A 25,594-nucleotide genomic window follows, 5' to 3' on the forward strand; every position below is an offset into this window, starting at 1 on the left:
CCCAAACTGAAATCCAATTTAGGAAAAAAATGATAACCTGTCTATTCACTCAATAGCTCCTCCTCGCAGTTCCTCTAGGTTTCAGCGCAACGACGAGTTGTTTCTGGGGCAGCCGCACTTTAAAAATGACATAACATAACGCTGTGCACCGTGATTTCATTCATCTTTTGTCAGGTGATTCTCAGAATCACTCATCTGCGCTACTCTAATTGGAGACAATGTAATTGATGCAACACAAGTGTCATGGCTGGTTCAGTATGTATCGGGGCTTAGCTGCTCACAGCTGGAATGGAAATGCCAAGCAAACACCAACATGTTTACACAAGGTCAGAGAATTAATTCAACAAAATCCTCATGCTGTACCAGCGGAAGACATATATTCATTAGAAAGAAGCTATGAAGATAGCGTGCACTAGGAAACAGCATGTGTAAAAAAAAATAAAAGCTAGAAAAAAGACCAATTGTGTCAGATCAATGTGTAAATAAAGTATTTTTTCATACAGTTTGCCTCAGACTATGCATATAAAACTCCTGGCGGGCCCTTCACAAGGCTGTGAGATTTATTTTTGTATAGACACAAAACATAAAACTAGTTCATGTTGCACTTGACATCATTTGAATGCCAATCTAATTAATGCGTGACAATGGGGTTAGATTCTGAATTTCAAATATTGCCAGTGTTCACAAAACACGTTTGTGAAATTCACCCTGTGAAGCGTAACGTGTCTCGCGATGATATCCTTCCTAATTCTAAATGACCCTCCTTGAGAGACGTTGCAAGACTGCAGCCGGGAGTTGAGGAGTGAACCCTGAACCTTTGTGCTGTAGGAATAATGATCCGAACAGCAATGTCATGCAATCCTTCTGAAATAGGGCTATCAAGTGCTGCCATCCACTTCAGCAGGAAGGAAGCTGCTGTCACATAAACCGTAGCATCCTTAACGCTCAGAGTTGGGATGGTGAATTTATGAGAGCAGGAAAGAGAAAATAACTCAGTCACATAATATGTTTAGCCACCGGTGCAAAGCACTATTTTGCAATACTGGAAGTTAAGATACAAGTCTCGGGAGGATTGTCCTTTAAAAAGCTCTGAAAACTGTGTTCTTAGTTAGAAAATTATTAGTACGGAATTATGCTAACTTTGTCATTTAGAGTGCATATATTTGCATGTATGCAAACCACTATTATTAAAACGGTGTTTCAGTCATTTAAAATCTTTATTCGGTCTGGTTAAAAAAGTCCATAAAATCTGATACAAATACATGCTATATCAATATTGCTAGTACAAGTGTACAATAGTTTGGAAATAGATAAAAATAAGTTTACATTAATAAAAATTAGATTGGCAATTTCATCATATGTCCAAAATAAAAGAAACCTAAGCACAATGTTCCATGTCACAGTTGGCCGAGATTAAATAGGACAAGTACAAGAGAGGAGAACAAGAACCTCAAAGGTAGGGTCCGCCATGTACTCCAAACCTACCAGTCCAAAAAGTGCATTATTCAAATTCTATTATAAAAAACATCAGGTAAGATAAAATACACAATTGTTAAAAATGTCTAGTTATCTTGTTAAAAGCATGAACCGCGTGTCGTAAATCCATAGGTGGTTTGTACGCTTTGTCCCAATACTAAGTGAAGGCAAGAGAAATATTCTTTCTAGCAAAAAAAGACATCCCAAACAAAAAATACCACACCACAGCATTGCTTCATAATAGGCAATGATTGCAGATAAAAATATGCAGGGCGGCATTGTGTAAAATTAAGCGATCTTATAATTGGTACGATATAACCCTTCCTCAAGTGGATATCAAATTTTCAAAAAAAGTACCACATGCATGGTATTGTGGAACAAACGCAGGGACAGTTAATTAGGTTTGTGGACAAATCGTTAATTTTCGGAAAACTGATTAAGCCATGGAAATTGTCCAATTTAAGGCATGTCAGGACAAACCAATGGCTGGGATTTAATGCAACTTTAAGAAAGGGTTGCATTTCGAACGTGGTTCAAATCAGTTGGTTTTTTAAAGCACTAGGTTTTGGCATTTCAATAATCATCTGAGATTTTCCAAGAGCGTCATGACTTTGTTTTTTAGAGTTTTTCTACTAATGAGTTCCAATGTTTCGGCTTCTCAAAGTAATCAGGGGGCTCTAAGTCACAAAAGAAACATTGGATATATGCCAGCCATAGCATGTGCAAATATAAACTTGACATTAGGCAATCCCTGATTATGCCACGATTTGGGCCAGTATGTTCTGGGGTCCAAACTTTATGCCAGAGTAGAATGGGCTGCAACATTATAAGGTCTATAAGAAATGAAGCTCCCAGCTCAGCAAGGCAAACATGGACAAAATCGCTTTTAGGTGTAGCCATAAGATATCTAAAAAACGTGACCTCTACCATTTGCAAGGCTGTACATTTCTTGTACCCCCACACACCCGCTGTGGTTCAGTGAAAACGGGCCTCCTTACGTAAGGTCATGGTTCCGTCACGATTTTGGTGATGTTGGACCATATTTAGCGAATACGGCTAATGTGGAGTGAATTCGTCATGTTAGCTAGCAAGTTCACCATGTATTTGGAGATTTCGTCTCGAACATGGGTTCCATTTTGTTTCTGAGTCTCCATTTTGTGTTGCCATCACGCAGGCCGACGAGTGTGGTCGAACGAACGAAGCAGCTTGGCCTTCATGTGTTGGTATACATTAATAGGGTCTTTCTTGACTCCGAGGTGAATTGTAAGGATCTCATTCCCTCACCTGAAGCTGACCCTGCCGAGTCAATTTCCCTAGTTTGATCGTTGTCTGAGATTGCCAATCATTGTTCAGGACATCGTTAACTTTTAGTCTCCTTACACATGCCTTATCTTGCTCACTATCAGACATTGTTTCCTTTCCTATGTTCTTTACTATATGCATTGTGCTTTTCAATTATGGGTTTGTCCGGCTTGTGGAGATTGGATTTGGGACATTCCCAATGAATAACTTTGGGTTGGGATGTTGCAAACTGAGCTTTTCGTCATGTGATACTTTGTTGAGAATGTAACTCATTGGTCAGATTTTTGCGCAGTGGGACTATGTTGTAAATGTGAATATTGTGTATAAAAGGAGATGTCTTGCTCTATGGATTTGAGCAGTATCCTGAAATACTTCCATGCTGTATTTTGAGGATCACTGTTACTGGCTGCAGCTAATAAACTTGGTCTCTGACGCCACCAGAAGTATTCCGTGTCTCTGTAAACCAAGACAGGTGAATCCGAAGACTTTGGGCGTGCCCGTGGCGCCGCTGGGTTCTAAAAGCCCAGTTCTTCACCGCCCCATAAAGTGCTAAACTAAGGCATTTAGCTTTATAGATCATCATCATCACCTCAGGTGGATTAAAGCGCAGTCGTCTTGCAAAGCCTGTAAGCTTTTTTAAAATTTAGCTTCCTGCTCGTGATGGACTGGTTCCATGAACCATCTTTATCAAATAAAATCCCCAAATATGAGAAGGTTTTTAGTAAAACTGATGTTGGTGCTATTTATTTTTGTGTCTCAGCAATTAGTGGTTTTCCTCCCAAATTTTATAATAAATGTTTTAGTTTGATTAACTAACAGGCCAAAATCCTGCATAAATTCCACAAAAATTGACAGCAAGGTCTGTAGGCTTATTGGAGTGCGAGCCACAAGAACAGCATCATCATTATCAACATAGAGGAGAGCCAGGACAGGGAGGCTTCCCTCTTGTGGGAGATCTTTGGAAGATGCAGTAATCAAAACACCCACACTGTTTATATATAATGAAAACAGAAAAGGAGCTAGAATGCAGCCCTGTCTCATCCCCTCTCCAGGCTGAAAGCTTCAGTACATTCTTCCCTGGTGCCATATTTAACCCTGGCTTTGCATCACAAGTACAGATCCCTGAGGAAACTGATAATCGGTGCTTCCACCCCCTTATCTCTCATTATTGACAATAGTTTGGGGTGGATAATGTAATCAAAGGCCGATGACAGATCGAGAACAGTTAAGTAGATGTTCCCATCTTTAATGTTAACAAACTTTCCGATTAGCAAAATAAGGCTCTATACAATAGAGGCTCTGCTCTATTGTGCCAATCCCAGAGCGGAAACCATATTGTAGGTGTGACAATATATCATGTGTTTCCGCCCAGTCTTGAAGTCTGTTCAAAATAATGTGACCTGTTATCTTCACTAAAGAATGAAGCAGGGAAATCGGCCTTTAACATGCTGGGTTCTGACTGTCTCCAATTTTATAGATTGGGACAATAGTTGATTCTGCCCATCTTGTCAAAAAACTGTTTTACAGCATGCCCTCAATACTAAGGTCAAAAGGGGCCACCATAAAGCGATGTTGGCTTTAAACAAATCCAATGGAATTGCATCTGGTCCGGGGGCTTTACCACCTTTACTTGCGTTTATTGCATTATTAACTTCATCCAGGCTAAAAGGAACTATGGCAGGAGTTTGGGAGGAATCTTTCAGTCATTAAACTGACATTAAACCACAGTTAATAGAACATGTTGCTAAATAACACATACATGAAAAAAATTTACATTTTTTTGGCATGGAACAAATGCACAAAGACCATGTGATGGTGGCTGTGGACTCAAATTGAGGAGAAAGAAGATGGAATGGATTTTAAGACTGGACATGGTTTGGAATGGCATCAACAAAGCAGTTAAGATTCACTATTTTTTATACTAACCAAGGATGTGTTGCATATTTGTGGGAATAATCTTCCCTTATCTCTATGACAAATTGACACTTAGGGTCAGTTTAAAAAGAAATTAAAAACTTGGATTTTTACTCAGTCAGTTGGTACCCCTCCTCTGCGCTAACTGTGAATAGTGCCAGAACACTCTTGCTGAATGGCTGTGTGCTGTTTAAATCCTGTTTCATTTCATTCACATCAACAATGCTTTAGTACTGTGAGGCTTCACCTAACTAGAAGGCCACCACATGCCTATGCCAGTCGACCTACTCACTACAGACTCCCCCTCCTAATCAACCATGCCAATAAAGCCCTCCCCTCACCAAATAACAACTTCTTTCTCTATTACTTCTATATTATCCTGACAAACGGCTCACTGCCATGACCTACGTGTCCTATCCATGTTATTCTATATGTATACACTACTGACCTTACCTTATGACCTTCCTTGTACTTTCAACTATTGTAATTTGAATTTTCCATAAAGCGCACAAAGGATGTTCCCACATTATATGCCTGAACTTGCTACTACTTTTCAAATGTTAAAGAGACACATGTTAATGAATTAAATAACAATATTTCTATTTACAGTAATGTCATGTCACACTCTGGTACCACAACAGCCTTGTGATGTCTCTAATGTACCTATTGTGTAATTTAATACTGTTTTACCAAGCTCATGTTTGTAAATTATATCAGACGCAAACATGTCACCCACAATGTATTAATATTATGCAACCTGCTTAGAAGCTGAGATAATATTCAAGCAGCATGTTAATTCTACAGGTTGTCCGAGTTCTAGCACTGACTAGTTCAATGCCAGAAGAAGCCGCTTCAATACCATTTCTTAGTGCTCCCGGAGATCCAACAAATTAATAGGAGCATTGATTGTATTCTCTCCACAGCCGAGTTGGCCTCTCCAATATAGCAGGTGCATGTGGACAGATGTAAAAATGTACTTAACTACTTTTGTGTGGGTATATATTACCCAGTGGCAGTCACAACTGGGTAGTTAAATTTAGGAACACGTTTCCATAGGAAAGTATTTGTTATTTTGCCAAAACCTGTGGAGCCATTTAACCAATCTTCACAAAGCTTTGCAAAAAAAGCTCATCTACCTCAGCAACTTCCTGGAAGGTTTGGGGTGATCCGTCAATGAGATCTGAGAAAAAGTGGTGGTGGGGGCCAAAACGTTTTTTCCCCATTCATTTTTCTTTTGAAAAGCTAGACACAGCTACAGCCAACATGGCTAAACGGAATTAGACCAAATATGGCAGAAAGCTGCATCTTGGTTCAGAAAATATACTTTTCATTATTTCGTATAAATTTAATCAGTAGTTTTTGAGAAATTAAGGTTTAAAAAATATAGATGTCAAACGTCGTGGATACGCAGAGCAGACAAGTCTCAAGATACGACCTGATGGGCTGCCACCACATCAACAAAGATGTGGCGGCAGACATTCTAGGACTCTGTAACTCATTTCCCTGTCCTGAAAATAAGTGTTAAAAAATAGAGCGGGGGAGGAGGGACAACCCCCATGGCCCAGAGAGCAGGGCCCAGAGAGCAGGGCAGGCACAAATATGGTGACAATCACATAGAGATGCTGCAACATGCACCTCCAGACAACAAATGGCATCAGATTTCAGGGCCCGAGTAGCCGCTCATTTCACATTCATTGCTCCAGCTCAGGAGGTTCCCATGATGCCCTAGGGATTTTTTAATAATATTTTGTATTCCTGGTGGTGCCCCTAGAAGGTGCAAGGGTACCACCAACCTTGTTGTAATGTTGTTTACAGATGCAGAGAGTGCAGCAACCCCTCCAGCAACATTAAGAAACACAGTAAGGGTCTTATTAAGACTTCGGTGGTCGAACCTCTGGTGGCAATCAAACCACCGCTGCACTGCGGGACGGCCCACAGTATTACGACTGCCAGTGGATCCCATTGGCGCAGTGGTCTGTCACCGGCAGGAATTTTCTGGCAGTGCTGCAGCAGGCGCTGCCAAGCATATTCCAAATTGGTATTTTACCACCCTTTTCATGGGGGTGATTCCGCCATGAAAGGGGTGGTGGAATGGCAATGGCCCCTGCCGGGTCTAGGCCTTGGGGTGCATGCAGGGGGCACATGTAGTGCCCCCTGGATTTGTACCTTCATTTCTGCATGGTGCGGCATATGTGCCACACCGTGTACGAAGGTGCAGTCAACGCTCTGACCCAGACGGTCTGCATGATATGCTCTTCTATGAGCCTAGCAGACCGCTGCCTTCAGACCATCGCAGGATCACACGAAAAACCAGGATTCGACTCCTAATCTGGCATGCGGTCACACCACAGCTTTGCTGTTCCTACAGTGAACAGTTCATTGCACCGTTGGCTGTAGGACCGCCAAAGTCGTAATAAGGCCCTAAGTTTCCTGGGTCATTGAATTCATGACCCCAGGAGAGCTTACCATATTTTTTTAAAGCATTCCAAGTTGGAGCTGTAAGGTATTCAATTGGAGTACAGGGCAGCCTTTTGGTGAAGGCTCATGGCTGCACTTTGTGCTCTGAAAACTGTTAATCAATCAATCAATCAATCACTCATATCATTTGTAAAGCGCACTACTCACCCGTGAGGGTCTCAAGGCGCTGGCCGAGGCTCCTGCGTAGAGGGCGTTTCGGTAGTTCAACCTGCTGCTGACGAGGGCCTGGGTGACCGTTCTTCTTGTTTCAGTGGGGATCCACTTGTAGATCCTGCAGAGCATGCGGAGGGTGTTGAAGCAGGAGGAGGAGATGGCGTTGACCTGTTTAGTCATGGAGAGGGTGGAGTTGAGGATGACCCCTAAGTTGCATGCGTTCTCGGTGGGTGTTGGAGCAGTTCCCAGTGTGGTCGGCCACCAGGAGTCGTCCCAGGCCGAAGGGGTGGATCCGAGGATGAGGACCTCCGACTTGTTCGAGTTCAGCTTCAGTCGGCTGTTCCTCATCCATTCAGCGCCTGCCTTCATTCCTTTGTGAAGGTTGGTTTTGGCGGTGTGGGGGTCCTTGATGAGGGTGAGGATCAGCTAGATGTCATTGGTGTAGGAGATGATATTGAGGTCATGCCGACGGGCGACGTGGGCACCCGGTGCCATGTAGATGTTAAACAAAGTTGGGCTGAGGGATAAGCCCTGGGGTACGCCCCAGATGCTCTCGGTGGCTTCGGAGTGGAAGGGGGGAAGACGGGCGCTCTGTTAAACAAGCATTGGCATAGCCAATAGGTCTAGCTCTTGGGACCTTCTAAGTATTTAGTTATGCAGCACAATATTCTTGGTGCAAGAACAACTGTTGCATGGCTAAACACTTAAAAGGTCCCAAAGGCAAGACCAATGCTTGTTTTATTTTGCAGAAGCCTGGCTCTCTTGCTCTCATGTTAACAGGTGACATTTCACGTACACATCTATGTTGCAGTCAACTGAAAGTCCCTGATGCTCTCTGCATATCTACATAGGTCCACCACCTGACAGGGCACTTCATTTTGCATTTGAGTGCAGTGTCCTGATGCAAGCACGTTTTCTGTTGGCCCCTGCCAGCCTCAAATGTGAGTATCACCATGAAAGGGCTGCCAAAAGAAAATGGAAGGCAGTCCTCATGCTTAATTAGAATCGCTAATGACTCAAAAAAATGCAGTCATGCATGGTGCATTACTCAACCCGGCGACCAAGAAATTCAGCACTTCCAGACGCCACTGAGATAACACTAATTACAAAGCACTGCTTTGCACAAGTCCTCACCAATTACTTTTTCAAGCTTTCCAAGGAAGATTAATAGAGCTGCCCGCTGTTACCTTAAAAACATATGTTTGCCTGTGGGCACTTCTCAATCCAGAACTTTCAAGACTGTGTCTGGCCCTTTCTGGTGACCTCCCTCACTGAAGCAAATTTCGATTAGCTAAGAAAAATCTTCGCCAATAATATTGTATGGCTCATGCTACTGTTAAGGGACGCAAAAACTGAAGGTAATGTTTCATTGTCAGACAAAAAACACTGGAGGACTGCACCCCTTCAAAGACTTGTTAACCCACCGATTGAAGTAGAGGAAAAGACTTGCTTTAATATTCTAAAAGGATTTACAACAATCGCAGCATATTTTATTTGACTGTTTGTTTTCCATTTTCTGCCCTGCATACTACTTTTCCCTATATATATATATATATATACACCGAATCCTTTAAACAAATCCAACACTGCACAAGACCCCCCTCCCACCCCCAAATATATAGACACACAGACCTGAACTTATGTTTTACATTTTCAGCATTCTCTTCAGAGCCTTTCCAAAACAGTCAACGCTCCCATGACAAGGTCAGGGTGCATGGTTCTTTCCTTTCTAGGATGGAGAACAGCACTCGAGCCATGGTCTATGTACCTTGCCAGCTGGGCTGGTGGTCTGCTCGAAGATGTACAAGTCTTCACAGATCCGATACACTGCCCTAGTCCGATGCATCGACAATATTACGCCTCTAGAAAAATATATACTGTTTGTTCACTGACCCAGCAAGCTCTGAATTTCGGCAAGATCTTTATTATATTGCTGTGCCGGCATTACATGTACACACCCCAAATATCTTTCACTCCTAACATGATGTCGTAATTTGACGGTGATCGGGTTAGCGTTAAGCTTTGCTACACGCATTTCCCCTTAACTTGACTATGGTGTTCGGAAGCCATTTTGAACACATTGGCGGCCATCTTATATGAATGCGTCGCCTCGTGGCCAGTGTACCCTTTGTCCTTTCTCTGTACCACTGACCACTCGAATTTGCCCAGCAACAGGCTATTTTTAGTATTGGTCAAGTATGCGCATAGGCAATTAAATCCTCTGTACTAGTGGACAGTCATCACTTAGGAATGTCCCTCCAAACTGACCAGTGGTGTTGTAACTCCTCCCATGAGTTGGCTGTGTTCCAAAAATGACCATATATGTACCTAAATTGAGCAAATGTGTTCCGCCTACTCTTTTTATTACTGTAAAACTGTATAAAAGATGTCTCGCACCGATGTTCAGTGTGATACTTCTTGCATTACCGAAAGGTGCTGTAGGAATGTACCACCACCCCATGGGGTCTTAATAAACTGGTCTTTTGCATTTTTCAGTTTCCGTGCCAACATCTGTTTTATGGTGTAGCGGGTTTTGCGGAATATGTAGGCCTGGAGAACCCAACACCACAACGAGAGGCGCGCTCCACTCAGTAAACCAACAACGGCAGACCCTCATGTGTGCATATCAAGTTTCCTTTTCTTTCTCAAACAGCCATCACCATCGCGAGGCTTTCAGAATTTAAAAATAAATTCTTGCAAAAAGAAAATTCCTGGTTAGCTTCTCAGTTCTTCCGGAGTCAGGGAGCAGTGCCCAGGGCCAACACACTGCACTGTATTGGCATAGCTGGTAAAGAAACCACGAACATACCACACCAGGAATACACTCTGTAACCAGATGTACACACTTTGTTCACAACCATCAAGACACGGTATTGGCTTTATCCATTACGTTCCTGTAAAAGCCGGACACTAAAAACGCCATAAATGCTAAAATCTATCAATAGTACGTTTAAAATGAATCCACAAGGCTTCGCTTTCTTCCAAGTAGAGAGCAAGCAACCAAGATCAGCGCCACACATCGGGCCCTCTCTGCAGGGATGCGCAGCCTTGCGCCACCTACTGGGCCGCGCAACAATGGAGACCTGACATTGCACACGTGAAATTGAGCGTGAACTGCTCATTAGTCAGAGCAGCAGCCTCGCATGGCAGCAGGAGAGGGGGCCTGCGTGATTCCCTTGCGGGAGCGTGCGCCCATATGGTGCCACCATATGGCGCCGCGTACTCCCACAAGGAAATCGCCAGACGTGCATGCGTTGCCATTGCAAGCAATGCAACACGTAGACGTTTTTGCCCCCAATGCTCTGCCGATGGCATTAGGTCTCTCCTACGCAGCGCATGCGCGCTGCTTAGGCGAGACCTTAAAAAAGGCTCAAAGACATGGTAATGTTTTTTAATAACAAATGTTTCATTACCATTGCAATATGAGAATTTTTTAAAATATACATTTGATTATAGTTGTTGGGGACTTTTTGACAAAGCCAATAGCTCAGTTTTATATATGTTGATGTGCTTGGCCTTTGATAAATGCAATAGGCCCACCGCTTTTTGTATATTGACCCTATCACCAAGCCAGTAGGTCTGCCTTACTTAAAATTATACCCTTTATATCGTTACATGACATAGCCGTGCACTGCAGCAGTGGTTTGGGTGCAGGGCCTAGCCATGAGCTGCTAATTTCCTCACATATTATATCACTCATGACATGTTCTATGACATTTTGATAACATCACTGCAACATCTGAAATTATATCATTGATAAAAAGCTGTGCATGGCATGGGCACAAGGTATAGTTACATTAGAGCACAAGTTTTAGTTATTTAGATAACTGATGAATTTCAGTGGTTTTGTCAGTGGCTGCTGCCACAGAACGGGGTTTGTGAGTCGGGGTGTAAATAAAATAAAATAAGGTTAAACCACTTACCTTATTGCTGGGTCCTACGTCTCCTCTCCGTCAGACTCGGCTGAACTAGGAAGCACTGCCAGACTTCCCTGACCACTCTCAACGCTGCAATGCAGCATTGTCATTGGTAAGCACCCAGGCTCCCTGACCAATTACAACACTGCAATGCAGGGTTGTGATTGGTTTGAGCACCGTAGCTCGGCGCTCAGATGGGAACTGGGGGCCTGGGCATGTTGCCACGCAGGCTGTAATGCAGTCTGAATGGAGAACATGCAAAGCGTCACAGCACACTTAGGAGTGGGCAAACCACTCCTTCCCTACTCTGAGAGTAGAGAAGCATCGCCCGCCCACTGCCTGCAAAGCAGATGTAAACAATAAAATGATAATAACATCACGTTATTATCATTTTATTGTTCCTTAGCTACACTGCTTAAAAGCAGTGGGGCGACGCTTCTCCGCCTTATATTTATTCTTTTCTCTACATCTGACTATGATTATACACACAAATGTGTTAACAAATGCATTGATTATATGTTTCCCTACCGCAAACACACTCACCAAACATGGCATGGCAGCACATGTCTTACTGGGCACCATTTCTGGCTCCGGGTCAGATGCGCTCTTGGGGCACTCTCATCTACTTCATATAGCGAGCCCTCTATTTTGGAGATCTAGACCACTTTGTGCCACCTGACACTAGCCTCTCACCTGTCTTCATCAGACTGCATAAAGGATTGTTCTCTGTAACAAGCATAGAACCTCCTTTTGGCTCCTGCCCGGCCTTTTAGGTAGTAATCTAGTCAAGCTCTGTAGCTTTTTGCCATAGGCTTCATGTCCACCTTGCTTCTTTATTTTCCTACAGCTGTGTTCACCCTTACCATTGAAACTAATGGCAACAAATCCTTTTCCTTTTAGAGCATAGATCATACATTTTTTTTACTCTGCTTTTGTCTTTCCCTTTTAACCGTTCTATGTCTTGCTACACAGATGCCAGTTCCCTACCTGTCGTCTTTTCAACTTAAAAATCCAGATTCTAATAACCTTTGGTAATCATGCTAGTTGTTCCGGATGTACCATGTTACAACGCATACTATTACAACTACCTACCGTTACAACGCGACCATTACAACGCATACCATTACAACGCATAGCGCTTTGAGGTGCTGGATAGTGGTAAGTATAATTTACTATTCTAACTCCAGTCCCCGTGGACCCTAGGGAAGGTGTTGGATAGTAAATTATACTTATTCCCTATCCTAGAGCGCCCCCCAGCGCAATGCGTTGTAATGGTATGCGTTGTAAAAGTCGCGTTGTAATGGTAGTGCGGAGTAAAAGTGCGTTGTAACGGGTGTATACCAGTTGTTCCATGTCTTGCTTTTAAACCCTATTGATCCCCTCCCTCTGCCGCTCCCAACTATTGGTGGCTGACCAGCTTTTTGCATGAGACATGCACCCATTTTGGTAGACCACCCACCTTTACACATCTCACTAATCATATACTGTAAGTTTCTTTGAATCATGCTCTTATGCACATATATCTAAAAACAGCCTAGAGAAAGCCAGGGACTGGGGACTGGGGGCGGGGGGAGAAGCACAGATTTGCTGTACTCTTTAGCTGAATTTGAAGTTCAAAACAGAAGAATAGAAGCAGTTCCTTGATACAACTAATAGACTACTTTCTCTTTTTATATTATTAATAGAATGATTAAAATGAATTTTACTGATTACTGTAATGAACGTAGCCTATCCTAGGGAAAGACTAATAGTTGTGTGGCATCCCGAGGTTTATTAACTTACAAATGTTTGTTGATATTGCTGTCAGTCTGGCTTTGTAGCCGACAACAGTTAAAATGTGGGAATTGTAAGCCCATATTTATAATGTTAAAAGGAAAACTAAAAATACCAGAATGCAAAAACAAGAACTGCCTTAAGATGCTACCCAAGCCATAGGGGCGCCGGCAACTATGGGTGTTCGCACCAACCCAAACAGTGCTAGAACAACATTAAACTAAGAGTCAGCACCTCCCTGCTGCGGTGGTACTATGACAGGTCAGATGGTAGAGTTACCACCCAACATCACAATGAATGCAAATCATATTGAATTCTTTTTGCTAAATTCCAATTAAAATACATGCTTCTCAGTCATTGTAGAGAGCAATAGGAACAACAAAGCATCAGACTTTCAATGTACGCTACTAAACAGAACTATTTCACTTTTACCTTCAGCTTAAAGGCATTCAATTTATTGATTGTAATCTGATTAAACTGCAAAAAAAATGCTAGCATCATGGACAGTCCATTAGGTAATACAGTTACATCATGTACAGTGCAATAGGAACGGTCCATGTTTGTAACTCTCTTTATCTAGATGTGATGCAACTGCAAGGCAAAGGCCATGGTAGCCTTCCACAGAGAGTTCAAAAGCCTGCCGTGGCCTCGACAACGATTCTGTTAAGGTGCCAGTGAGATGTGCGTAGGGAGTTAGCTCTGGTCAAATCCACTTGCCATATGTCACTGTAGCTTTATCGTGTTCATGGGGGCTGAAACCGAACTATCCTTATAGACTCCACTGTTTGCCTTAACGTCATGGTACGATGGAAAGCAGCAGAAAGACTACAGCTACCAGCATGCCAAGGGGCAAGACACGTGGAGGCTCAGGGCGGATCTTACAAAAGCACCTCCTTCACAATGGGAAGGTGCTTGTCAATCAACCTGTTTCTTTTGATGAAACAGGTGGTGTTCCCCGCCGGATTTCAGCTTGAAGATTGGAGCCGTTTTCCTGATCGTATTATTGATGTTCTGGACACTTTGGGATCTGTCCTTGGATTATTCCATCAGGTACTCTTGCGAAAAGAGCGCGGCTCGCCTCCTCCGCTTTTGTCAGAATCCGTGTAATTTAGAAAAGAAAAGCCGCTGTGCTTTTAAACGCGCTGTACCGCGTTTACTTTGCATGATCGAGCGAGAAAAGTTATTGACAGAGAACGCGTCTGGGAAAATAGACGCGTTCTTTGCAAATCTTTGCAGCAGTATCTAGGGGGAGTTGCTTTGCTTCATTTATTCTAACGGTGAATGCTTTGCTGATTAGTCTGTGATCACCGCATAATTCCTCTAACGCTGCTGCTACAATTCTCATGCGAATCATCACTGCTCCTGATTACCAGATGGACAGTCCCTAGAACTTGTGTTGTGAATTGAACAATGTTCTCATTTCTCTGGAGGGAACTATTCCTTGGTGTCATTGCTTTCTATTGTGACAATGAAAATATACATATGTTCCTGTGGCTAATACAGACTAAGCATTTTTGAGTTCTTGCCAGAAAAGGAACCAATGAGTGGTACTGCACTACCTCTATTTTTTGTTATTTTTGTTTTGATACTTAAGTGTGTGCAAGTACCTTTTCTAGCTGTACAGACATTCTGGTGAGTAGGGAGAAAGAACATTTTGAATTTAGTATTAGAGGAGAAGAAGAAGACCGGTGTTATATCTTCTGCTTTGTCATCCCCTTATGCAGTGTGGACATCCTTCCTGGTACCTAGCAGTTCTTTCGACCAGACCTTGAGGGAACCACAGAAACTACAGCGAGTTTATTATTTTATCCACTTCCCTTTTCCCCTGGGTACAAATCCACACAGAAGGATAGCCTTCCTCTGTCGGGGGTTGTGCTAGGAGGAATTGGGGGGCATATCGTCAGTCATCGTCTCTGCTGGTCACAAGGAGAAGGTTAGTGGCGTTTATCTATTCTTGCGCTACTGGCAATCACGACAGTCACCTTGGTTTACTGACCTGGTGCACAAGATAGTGCAGCTGCCCACAACTTTGCATCTCTTGGTCTGAACAAACCTGACCAGTGAGGACTGTGTGTGCATTGCTGCTGTGGTTGACTGTCTGCCTGCTAAGTGCTTCTGGCACCAAAAGGATTGCCAGATATGGAAACTACCTCACTCCATATCATTATGCGCACTTTCTACAGTTCTGAAATTTTCGGTTACATAATATTGATTTCACGTGTTAGTCGATTTGTTCAATGTAAGCCTAAAGAAACTACAACATCCCGAATGCACTACGCTCTCACACAAACCTCCAGAACTACAATCTGAGTCTGTAATGAACAGGAGGGAGGTGGTCACCCTATTGCCAGAACTCCTGCCTTGGTTATTGGGTGTTGGCTGGCTAGGGGGCACAGTTCAAAGTTCCAGAGGATCTAGAACTCCAGGGTCTTTAGGCTCATCCTGGCAAAGGAGGTGACAAGAACATGGGTTACTGCTGGGCATCAGCAGCAGCAAGGACAGGGTGTACAGAGATGCTGCACTCAGCACAATGCTCATACCCACATGCCAGGACTCAGCTGCTGATAACTTGACAGACTAAAGATATATAGACTGCTTCACACCAACTAATTTAATCCAGGGGGAATAAGTATGTGTGTGTTGTCCTGACGGGTGTAGTGGACAGCATTGTAGCAGCAAAAATAGTGAGGCTCTCTCTTGCATGCTCTCTTGCCTTAGGGGCATGCCCGCGCTGTGTGACATGCATTGACAAAACTGCAATTTAGCCAGTCTGATGATGGAATAGAATCTTGGTTTCTGGGTTGATGACAGTGGTAGCTCCTCCGCTAAGGCGGAGAAGCATCACCCCACTGCTTTTAGAGTAGTAAAAGAGGGAAAAATAAAATATTAATATCTGAACGTTATGATCATTATATTTTTAGTTGCTGCAGTGCTGGGTTTGGGTGGAGTGGAGTGGACTATGCACAATAAGGCCCAAGTTACAAGTTTTCGTTGGAGCGGTGGCGCAGTGGTGCTAACCACTGCGCTGCCTTCCCGCCCTCTTACAGCTACCTAGTAGTCATCCAGGCGAACGGCATGGCAGTCCCATAGTGGTACCTCTGTTAAAGACAGCGCCACCATTAAAAGAGGCACCTCGATGGGACCGCACAACAAGGTTCTTACACGGCATGCCATGCAGTAACCTATGTGCATGCACACAGGGGGGCACATGTTGGGCATCCACATATATTCGAGGCACAGGGGGCCCTGTAGGTTACCCTTTGTTTCCTCTCCGTCAGGCTTTTCTTGGCAATGGAACCTCCATGCAAATTCTGGCAGAGAGGAAACTCGTAATATGCTTGGCTGGACCGTGGCCTCTCACCGCTGCTCCTATGCCAGGGAACAGCGGTTCCCTGGCAGAGCAGGCGGTCTTCTGGCAGTCCGACTTCCCGAGTCGTAATCGGGTAGTAGGATCACTGGCGTGGTGATAGCTGGGTTGCCACCGCCACGCCTCTCCGAGTATAATGGTCCTTGGACGCCAGAATCGTAATAGGCCCTTAAGTGTGCATTATTGCTCGGCCGGCAGTTTTGGCCAGCCAAGCAGTCATACGCACTTTTCATATTCCCCACTAGGCTGTAATGGACAGCCTGGTAGGAAATATGCACAGGCTCTCAGTCCGATCTGAGCGCTGATCCACGGCGCTCAGATCATTGGCCCAGGGGAGCCTGTGTGCCCGAGTGCTTCCTGCAGCTTCTTCTGGACTGGAGTCAGGAAGAGCAGAGAAGCGGAGGAGAGTTGCAGCCGGCAGAAAGGGTAAGTCTGTTTTAAAAAAATATTTTCTAATCCCCTAACCTCCATACGCTACGACCCACCACTGGCTGACGGGGGGTGTAGTGGCTTGTGACATGTCAAGTGCAACACAGCAAATATCATGTCTTATCCCGGGGTCTATTTACACTTCATTTCAGCATGCCAATAATCAGAAGAACAAACTGTATCTGCTTCACCTCAATCACATTTCCAAAACAAGTGAGCACCAAGGGGTGGATTTACAAAAAACTCACGCAACTCAATGCGCTGCCAGAGTTGCTATGCTAAGTAGCATTGCAGTTCAGAGAGCAGAACATGATATGGTAGTGTCCTGCTCTCTCCATAGTGTTGGCATACAATTAAGCCATCTAGTGCCACATACACACACCATTACACCATAGTGCAAAGGTGTCTAACTCAAGTCTAACATTGTGTTTTTTACTGGGAGGTTATCCCTTCAGTACAAAATGCTATGCCTAGACAAACTTTAAAACATTCCCCACTTTGGATGTGTACTAAACATTGCAGCGCACATGCAAGTCAGAAAAGTTTGGAGAAATAAAAATATTTTTCCTTATTAAACGCCCATCTCAAAGAGGTATTATTCATTTTTTTGACTGAAGTCCTTTCTACCTTTGTTAGTAGATAGGCTTTGCATCAAAAACCATAAGTGGTTGCATGGGAACACCCATGTTCCATCCATGCGACACACCTATGACCAAAAGTAAAGCAAAGCTGAGCAAACACTGTTTTGTATTACTTGCAGGCACCTTTCAAGTGCAAAACAGGTGTTGCACTATAAGGTAAATTTCAAATAAAAATGTTGCATTAATTTGCCTCCCCTTTGTGAGGTAAACCCGGTGCAAAATGTTGGTAAATCTGCCCCAAAGTGTCATGGCCTCATAAAATAAGTAGCAGCTATACATACTAACAAACGCCAGCACAAATTAAGCATTGTCTATCATATTTACATGTTCTCTGGCACTCCACTGCTCATTAAAGTTCTATTGCAGTCATTCACTATTCAATGCAGCAAGATGTGCTACGCATCTGTTTGATAGTTCAGGAGACCAATGGGCCAATATGGGTTTCATGTGACTTCGTGTAAGCAAAGAAAATGCACCCAATACTTGTTTGACATGTAAGAAAAACAGCTACAGTTGGGGAGTAGTTAACTCCTGACACCCCTCGGACTCTAGTGTTAGTACACCTTCTGCACTATTGATAGCTGTGTCCTTGCAGAGGACATGATATTTAATAAGGTTTGTAATAATCAATTATATAGCTACTCCGAGCGGTTGTACAATGTACTCTTATTTCGGGGGAAAACAAGTCTTGGAAGGTAGCTATTCTGAACCCGTTATGCAAATGGACACAAAATCTTACCACAAGTGGCCAACTATGTGGCCTAACAAACAACTAGTGGGAACTGTTTACAGTGCTTAATTTGAGCCGGTGGTTTCCAGTGCTCGGAACCGGCACTTAATTGTCAACACTGGAACCTAAGGCAGTCTGCCACACAGTGTTGCTGTTTTTCTAATTTAGAGATGAGCACAACAAATGTTGTTTACTAATTCAATATGCTGGTTCTGTCATTGACAGCGCTTGCAGGGGCAATGGGTGGTGCAAGCTGCAGTGGCCTCGTGATGAGGGCCCTGTAACTTTTATTGTTACAAATTAAGCACTGGACATGCGGCCTTTCATTTAGAGCATGGGTTAATTGACAGTTCATCTTGCATTTTTCTGATAAGGGTTTTTATGAAGATACAGGTTTGATCACTTACCCTCACTATTCGGGCAATAAACATTGGCAGGTGCAGTAAAGACACGAACAACACTGAAGATAATATAAATTGATCCTGCAAAAAAGTGAAACTCATGCACTGAGGGACTTCTTGTGTACTTGAGGGCTAAGGTGGGCATTTATTCTTCTTTAATATTTCAGTTGTAAAGTTTTCATGAGTGTCATTACTTTTTTATAACTCTTTAATGTGATTTTAGAAACATGCAGCTATATATTAGTGGATGATTTTTGAACTGCAGTTTATTGCATTCATATGTTTTTACCTGCAAACATATACCAAATCTGACTGATAATCAGAATGCATCCTTTAATAGAGAGCAAAACTCATAATTCAATTGTACTACACAATATCAAGCATAAGAATATAGTGGTATTAGAATATCATGGACAGAATATGGAGGGACACAATATCTAAAGCTAAGTGCATATAGAGGAAGTATAGATTTACACTTCTTGACTTCACATCCATGCACATTGAAGAAATATATCTTGAAGGTACATATATGTGTCTTTGGGTATAGAAAATCTCTTACTACTTTTCTTGATATTTCGGCATCAATATTCTGGTCATAATATTTTGTGTCTTCAAGTTTCCATCAATATTCCAGGGTCACGCGTCATAATTCATAGCTCCATTAATAAATTACATTTTCACCCGAAAGATGCAGTCATCTATTGCGTCATTTAGCTTTTGGGTCACCAGAAAAAAAGATTTGGAAACTAGTTACCGGATACATAAAAAATATGCTATTCCATGACTGACAAGAGACCTCTATGTTGATGAGAGAAGGTAGAACTACCCTTGAACGAGGAAGTCAGAACCTATTCAACAAATGGGACTAAGGGATCATCTCCTTATGTATTTCAATCTCTTTGGTATATATCATTTGATGGTAGAGTTGACATCAGGGCCTTTGACCTTAGTGCAATTCCGCAGGCTACGTTGTTGAAGATTGAATTGATTGCCTTTTGGTTACGCTTGGAGCATAAACACTATCTCTAGCTGACTACAGACAATGGCATAAACCCATGAGGTTTCAAATTTCTAAAATGTTATTTATTTGGACAAGTATGCAGCATGATGTGTATCTCAGTGAGGCCGTGATAATGGCATGGATTTATAATCCCTGAAGAAGTTCCAAGAGAATGAAACGTGTTGGCTTTCATGACAGATATTGTTTTGACAACAATCAGATCGATTTTATGAGAAATAATAAAGGATTTAATACAAACTGTCCTATGGACCACTCTTAATTTCTTCAAACGAAAATGAATGTTGGACATTTATCAATATCATGTGGTTATCAATGTACGGAAGTTACCTATACAGACAGAGTGCTGAGTAGCATTATTGTATCTTCTGACTTGTTCATACCCTTCCTCATTACTCAAAGCCAAAACATCAAGATGGCATCATCAAAATGCTCTGTCATGTTCAACGTGAATATGCACTGTCTGTTAATAATTTGGATGAATAAGTACAGCTTCACCCAAAAATCAACCACTATATAATAAAAAAGATGAACATTGATAACATCCAAAAGAAATGACCACATCAATAATTGCTTAATTGCAGAAAGCAGGTATGAATAAATGCATTCAAGAGCAGAAATTTGGAGGTGAAGCGAGTAGGATGTGTGTGCCAATAGTGCACATTTCGATCAGTCGCAAATGCAAGAGGTTTTCCTCGATTTAAAATTAAGGAATGGTTACTTTGTCATTTTCACCCTTGTTCCTGTCACTAAAGAATGAGTCAGATGGTCTCCCGAGAAACATCTTCTGTTGCAACAGTTTTCTCTATATTAAAACATTGTACCTTCCCAATCCCTTGTGAGGTGCGTAAAGAAGGTCCAACTACCCAGAAGTCATCCTGGTTTTTCTGCATTTGATACACGCATCCCATTTCTCAAGGGTCAGGACTGGCCATGGATTGCATGGATTTGTATAACTTGACTTATTTCTTGCCCTATTAAGTTCCCTTTATGGGTGATCTAGTGCTCAGTCCCATACATTATTGAAGGCCTTTGAATCTTGAAGTCTTGTGGTGAGTATCATGCGACTTTGAGGGGCTACCGGATTGGCAGCCCCTTCTACCTCTTCCACTGGCCACTATAAAGTGTGAGGTAACAGTCAAATGATTTGGGGATGGTTGGAAATTATGCAAAGCTGTACAATTTGGTGTATCATATTTAGTGTAGCTTGAATAAGCTTCGGTATTGCGTAAGCATGACTTCTGGGTCCATACAGTTGGTCGGGCGCCAGTTGCCTCTTGTGAGGTAGCACGTTAACTCAGTGATTTTACTTGGATACAATGGCTGGAATGGTGAAAAGGACGAGGACCAGGAGGTAATGTCCAAATTACCTGTCAATAAATATATTGCTCCTGGGTCATACTTCCTTGTTACACATATTACATCACTCTCAAGTCATGGCTGAGAAAGGCCTTCAAGAGCACCTTCATCTTCAGAATGAATTACTTACTCTGTAATAATCTAAGACAAGATCCCCTTACACGAAGAAGAGAATGCAGTAGACAGATGTGTGCATTTCCAACTGACGGAATATGCACACCCTCTCTAGCATTATATCAAGTAACAATATTAAGTTTTCAATAATGGTATTGTTTTTTTTTAATGTGAAAACTTTAAAAATTATATTCAGAAGAAAATTAATTCCTCAAAAGCAAACAGTGTAGGTGAAATATATTGCTCCGACAACCACAAAGGGGTTCATAAAAAGTGTATTAAGGATGTAGTATGAAAACCCAACCAACAACTGCCATCCTCATCCTCAGTAACCGTCCCTCTCCCGTTCATCTCCCAGGCCCAAGATTCCATGATCCAGCCTAGGTAAGCATAGAGTACCACAGTAGGCAATATTATTATGATAGTTAGACAAGAAGTACATTAAAAAATGCAAAACAAAGAAACGCAAAATACTATCTGACAGAGATACGGCGGGGGGGTTCTCCATAGGGGCGTAGGGGTGTTGACCCCTGACTGCGAGCTATTACTTACATTCACATACAACCTCTTAGTCTTACGGTAGGTCCAATAGCAGGCTGTTAAGCGACCCTGAAAGCTAGCCATCAAAAAACAAATCTAACCTGGTAACATGAGCTCTTGGTCGGTGTGATAGAGGGTCTGTCTTTGGTGTAGTAGGTATTCCACTTTCAGGGACGATTACTAGCTATCTCTACAAGATTCCAGTTTGGATGTCAACTTTATTCTAAAAAGAGTTAAGAAAATAAAATATTCAAAAGGTTTTAACAAATAATGTACACGTTTAGCAATGTTGGCGTTCTTTTTTGAGCTTATTTTAAAAATTCTGCTACTTTGGAACAAATCATATTTTCAAAAAAATAAACACTTTTTCATGCCTCACAATCATTTTTTTTCTAATAAACTATAGAAGAATTTTTTTATTAAAGGCAATGTAGTATATAGAATATTCAATATCTCGTAATTGAAAAGTCTCACTGCACAGTAGTGTTACGTTGCAGTCAGCCAGTGATGTATTGACAGATATAAAACAGCACCAGTGGTTAATTCGTGCTGGTGGTTGGAGCCAGCATTCATTAGAGATGGCAGGACTTATTTTTTTTACAGCCCAGCCAAGGTAAGAGAGACTCTTTAAGTCAAAGTACGCTTGTTAGGTCTCGACCTCTGCCAATGCCTCTGGCATTGCAGATGTCGACACATATAGAGGTGAAACAGGAAAGCTGAACCAGGCGGATTACGCTGAGTGTATGTGCCCGTGCACGCGCTTGCCGTTTGCTGCCACAGCAATGCCGAGGGCTTCACACTTCAAAGGAATGCTCTCCCCCGCCCCATGCCTCTTTTCTCACCCTTTCGCTATCTCCCCCGCCCTCCCACCTTCAGCCTCTTTCTCTGCAGTGCATTCTCTCCCCCCTCCCTCCTCCTCACCCCAACATTTGTCTCTCACACCACAGGCTGCTGCTATGTAATTTGGGGCACAGCTTTAAACCTGTTACCTAAAATCTTGTGCATCAAATGTGCCACTTGCACTGTATTTGAATGCTCCTTTGAGCTGTCTGTTGTATCTAGACGTATCACATAACCAAAACATATGTGTAAATTAAAACAGGCAGACCTATTGTCTTTGCCAGTCCTTGTTAGCAGTGTCTGCTTTTCTGATTGGGCCTGGGATGAGGCATTTTTTGCTAAACACTTAAGATGTTCTGCAGCTTTAACAAGTTTGTTGTATTTTTCTGGATCATTAAACTAACTGACGTCCCAAGTTTAGGCAATTCATTTTACTCTCCTGTACCCCCTAGCCTGTGCTCTGAAGTAGCCTAAGATGACCGTAAAACCAATTGCGCCATATTTGGCAGAAACATTATCTGCACCGTATTTTATTGACAAACTGAACAGTGAAAAGACTACCCTAAGAGTAAGCTTCCAGGATCAGCACTTGTACTTGTACTGCGGTTTACAGACATCAGGCATCAGACATCCACAAGTGTCAGCCATCCACAAGCATCAGACATCCAAAGGTGTCAGGCATCCACAAGCATCAGCCATCTACAAGCTTCAGGCATCCACAAGCATCAGGCATCCACAAGCATCAGGCATCCACAAACATCAGACATCCACAAGCGTCAGACATCCACAAGCGTCAGGCATCCACAAGCGTCAGGCATCCACAAGCGTCAGGCATCCACAAGCGTTAGACATCCATGAACATCAGGCATCAGACATTCACAACCGTCAGGCATCCACAAGCATCTGACATCCAAAGGCATCAGGCATCCTCAAGCGTCAGGCATCCACAAGCGTCAGGCATGCCCAAGCGTCAAGCATTCACAAACGTCAGACATTCACAAGTGTCAGACATCCACAAGTGTCGCACATCCACAAGCAACAGATATCCACAAGCAACAGACATCCACAAGCATCAGACATCAGACATCAGACATCCAGAAGCATCAGACATCCAGAAGCATCAGACATCCACAAACATTAGAAGCATCAGACGTCCACAGGCATCAGACATACACAAGCATCAGGCATCCACAAGCATCACACATCAGACAACCAGGAGCATCAGACAACCAGGAGCATCAGGCGTCCACAAGCATCAGGCGTCCACAAGCATCAGACATCCACAAACATCAGACATCCACAAGCATCAGACATCCACAAGCATCAGACATCCACAAGCATCAGACATCCACAAGCGTCAGGCATCCACAAGCGTCAAGCATCCACAAGCGTCAGGCATGCACAAGCGTCAGGAATGCACAAGCTTCAAGCATTCACAAACGTCAGCATCCACAAGCATCAGGCATGCACAAGCGTCAGGCATGCGCACGCTTCAAGCATTCACAAACGTCAGACATCTACAAGTGTCAGACATCCACATGCGTCAAACATCCACAAGCATCAGGCATCAACAAGCAACACACATCCACAAGCATCAGACATCCACAAGCATCAGACATCCACAAGCATCAGACATCCACAAGCATCCGGCGTCAGACATCCACAAGCGTCAGACATCCACAAGCATTAGGTATCAACAAGCAACAGACATCCACAAGCATCAGACATCCACAAGCATCAGACATCCACAAGCATCGGACATCCACAAACATCAGACATTCACAAGCATCAGGCGTCAGACATCCACAAGTGTCAGACATCCACAAGCATCAGACATCCACGAACATCAGGCATCAGACATCCACAAACATCAGGCATCCACAAGCATCTGACATCCAAAGGCATCAGGCATCCTCAAGCGTCAGGCATCCACAAGCGTCAGGCATCCACAAGCATCAGGCATGCACAAGCATCAGGCATGCACAAGCGTCAAGCATTCACAAACGTCAGACATCCACAAATGTCACACATCCACAAGTAACAGACATCCACAAGCAACAGACATCCACAAGCATCAGACATCAGACATCCAGAAGCATCAGACATCCAGAAGCATCAGACATCCACAAACATCCAGAAGCATCAGACGTCCACAAGCATCAGACATACACAAGCATCAGGCATCCACAAGCATCAGACAACCAGGAGCATCAGGCGTCCACAAGAATCAGGCGTCCACAAGCATCAGGCGTCCACAAACATCGGACACACACAAACATCAGACATCCACAAACATCAGACATCCACAAGCATCAGGCATCAGACATCCAAAAGCATCAAACATCCACAAGCGTCAGACATCAACAAGCGCCAGACATCCACAAGCATCAGACATTCACAAACATCAGGCATCAGACATCCACAAACGTCAGGCATCAGACATCCACAAACGTCAGGCATCCGCAAGCGTCAGGCATGCACAAGCGGCAAGCATTCACAAACGTCAGACATCCACAAGTAACATACATCCACAAGTAACAGACATCCACAAGCATCAGACATCCACACGCATCAGACACCCACAAGCATCAGACACCCACAAGCATCAGACATTCAGAAGCATCAGGCATCAGACATCCAAAGGCATCAGGCATTCTCAAGCATCAGGCATTCACAAGCGTCAGGCATGCACAAGCGGCAAGCATTCACAAACGTCAGACATCCACCAGCAACAGACATCCACAAGCAACAGACATCCACAAGCATCAGACATCCACACGCATCAGACACCCGCAAGCATCAGACACCCACAAGCATCAGACATTCAGAAGCATCAGGCATCAGACATCCAGAAGCATCAGACATCCACAAAGATCCAGAAGCATCAGATGTCCACAAGCATCGGACATACACAATCATCAGGCATCCACAAGCATCAGACATCAGACAACCAGGAGCATCAGAAAACCAGGAGCATCAGACATCCACAAGCATCAGGCGTCCACAAGCATCAGGCGTCCACAAACATCAGACATCCACAAGCATCAGACATCCACAAGCATCAGACATCCACAAGCATCAGACGTCCACAAGCGTCGGGCATCCACAAGCATCAAACATCCACAAGCATCAGATATCCACA

The sequence above is a fragment of the Lissotriton vulgaris genome, chromosome 1_1 (genome assembly GCF_964263255.1).
Source record: "Lissotriton vulgaris chromosome 1_1, aLisVul1.2, whole genome shotgun sequence".
NCBI lineage: Eukaryota > Metazoa > Chordata > Amphibia > Caudata > Salamandridae > Lissotriton > Lissotriton vulgaris.